A 2,500-nucleotide genomic window follows, 5' to 3' on the forward strand; every position below is an offset into this window, starting at 1 on the left:
CTCAGTCTCGCGGGCTCGTAAAAACTTGGTTTTGGTCATTGTTATTTAAGGTTTTTCATTAGATGCACGCCAATTTTGACATCTGACACGAAGTGTCCTTTTAAGGAGGCAGTGTGTCCCCTATGGGGAGCGGTCAATTAAGTTAAAAAAAATAAAAAAATAAAAACTAAGTCTATTTTCAACAACAAGATAAGGATAAAGCTTAGCGTTATTTTTAGCTTTGGGTAAATGCAGCAGTTAATCTTTACTTAAAGAGAAGCATTTGGGGGCACTTTTGTGACGTTTTTTGCCTGTATTCCTCGACACGAGTGATGTTGAAGTTGGGCAGAAAAGCAAGGGGACACTTCGTGACGCTTATTGAAGTCGTTGTGCATGTAATCACGTGCAATGGAGTGGCAGCAAAAAAAGCACAAAGCTTCACGTTATGCACCTATCAATGTTAAGCCGCTGGGGGGGGGGGGGGGGGGAATAGGAGGGGGAGTTGACGTTACAAGTCTGCCCATTGTAGGGACTTTTGATCATTCGTTGAGTTCCGGCGGTCGGGACTTTTGACTTTAACCGTTAGAAGAGTGGGGTCCACTGACGCCATCTTGGCTGACCGCCATCTTGATTGACCGAGAAAGACTGAAAAATAGTACCGTTGTTTTGGAATTACCCAGAAGTAACTAGGAGCAAACCGATTCTCTGCGTGGTGAGTGAATCTGCTCTATATATTTTAACAAGGTTGAGATGTAACATGTAATCCAATAGAAAATCTTTTGTTTTCGTTGTGTTCTGGTGCATATTTTTTGCATATCTTTGAATATTCACGAGTTTTCTTCGTTCAAGTTGTGTATGCTTGATTGAAGCATAATAAGCATAATAAGTGTATTTAATTAAATTTAATATCTAGGTTCTTGTTCAGTACGGCGAGAGCTGTAATATTTGTTGTTGTCTTAGTGATGAAATATAAATAATGGCCATGAGCAATAAAAGGATGGCAATTCAAGTAAACAAAAGTAGCATAACAGGTCATGAAAAGATAACAGAATTTCCCTGTTGTACTGTCTTGTTTAGTAGTATCAGTTGAGACAGTCCTCAAAATTTTAATATACTTTCCAGATGAACTATGGATTTACATGACAATTTTCTATTATAGCAGATGTTACATTTTGAAGGCATTGCTTTGTTACCTTTTAAAAAATAAAGTGTATAATTTCTGTCCCTATTTCTTCTGTTCTTTTTTACCTATGCATTTTTGGGAGGAAGATGGGGTTGGAGGATTTGCACTCTTTTGACCAACAATAATCCTCCTGGGGTGAGGACTTTGCACTTTTTTGACACAGGATGACTTCCCTGGGGCCGCGCATTTGAACAGAAAAACTGATCTGAGTTCAAATCCCCCGCCTATGCCCGGCCTCCCCCTCCCCCTTTTCTCTCTTAAGAGATACATGTACAGTAACTGTTCACGTGGTGTAAAATTATTGCCACCCATCCCCTGGTGGTGTTCTAAGTATCTTATTCTGAAGTGAATAGTCGCAGTGGAAAATACCACCCATTCTCTTGAAATGTTGTTAAGTATATTCTAAAGTGAATATGCTGATACGCAGTAAAAGTAGTTTAAATATTAATTAAAGTATAGAAATGGCTAAGTAAGTGGATACACGGACACGCAATGTCATGTCCTTAACTGAAACTGTGTTTTTACACACTTCAAAGAGCATTTGCACCGAACTCAGACGATGTACCAAGTCACATTTACTCATCAGCTTTGTCAAGCATTACAAGAGGAGCAGAAGGGATACTCTAAGTAATTGGGTTAAGTTCTACCAATCGATTTTCAACTACACTGCCTGAATTCTTCAATGCATTCTTACTCATCATTTGCTTCGTACGTAACTCCCCCGAGCTCCTTTTTGAATCTCAGCCAATGAGAAAACTAAAATCCTCTTCATTCAGAAAAAATTTCAAGATATACAGCATTTACTTACTTTCTCAATGTACAAGGAAAGAATAGAGGGCAGTTTAGGTCGATCAAACAACAAACAAATAATTTATTACACCGTTGCAGCAAGCTAAATAAATATTACTAATTACCTTGCAATGTTCCTCTTTACAATCAGTTGAGCAGGAATAATGATGAACACCACTGCAAATAAGTTAAGGGATAAGCAGTGGATCTTTTGCGTGCGTGTGTCACTCACAACTGAATGACCGTGATCACTTCATTCAGTTTCATTCAGAAAATAAAGTTGTTAGCTTTAATTCAAAGTAAAGAGAAAACAACAGGAAGTAAGTAAAAAGTAATCAGAACTGGTCAATTTATTAAGCATAAAATAACTTGCTCTTGTTATTAGACAGCGTTGAGAAACAACGAGCAACTTAATTACCACTGTCGTTCCAAATGGATGCAGATTGATTTGAGGCCAAGAAATGACTCTGAGCAATTATGATTGATGTGGTTATGACATTATCGACGCCCTCGATAAAGTAGTCCTCTATAACGAAAAAGGTGAGCAGA

The 2,500-nt window shown here is 38.2% G+C and overlaps 2 protein-coding genes across 9 annotated transcripts in view; both read right to left on the reverse strand.

Moving 5' to 3' along the window:
• LOC137973057 (tetratricopeptide repeat protein 28-like) overlaps nucleotides 1-2,500 on the reverse strand; it is a 178,050-nt gene that overhangs the window by 105,124 nt on the left and 70,426 nt on the right. The window lies entirely within an intron of this gene.
• Nucleotides 1-2,500, reverse strand: part of LOC137973058 (tetratricopeptide repeat protein 28-like) — a 77,988-nt gene that overhangs the window by 69,304 nt on the left and 6,184 nt on the right. For both annotated transcript variants that reach the window (XM_068819781.1, XM_068819782.1), the window contains one exon: nucleotides 2,077-2,128. The gene's annotated coding sequence lies outside the window, so the exon portion shown is untranslated. The remainder of the gene's footprint in view (nucleotides 1-2,076; nucleotides 2,129-2,500) is intronic.

The sequence above is a fragment of the Montipora foliosa genome, chromosome 10 (genome assembly GCF_036669935.1).
Source record: "Montipora foliosa isolate CH-2021 chromosome 10, ASM3666993v2, whole genome shotgun sequence".
Classification (NCBI taxonomy): domain Eukaryota; kingdom Metazoa; phylum Cnidaria; class Anthozoa; order Scleractinia; family Acroporidae; genus Montipora; species Montipora foliosa.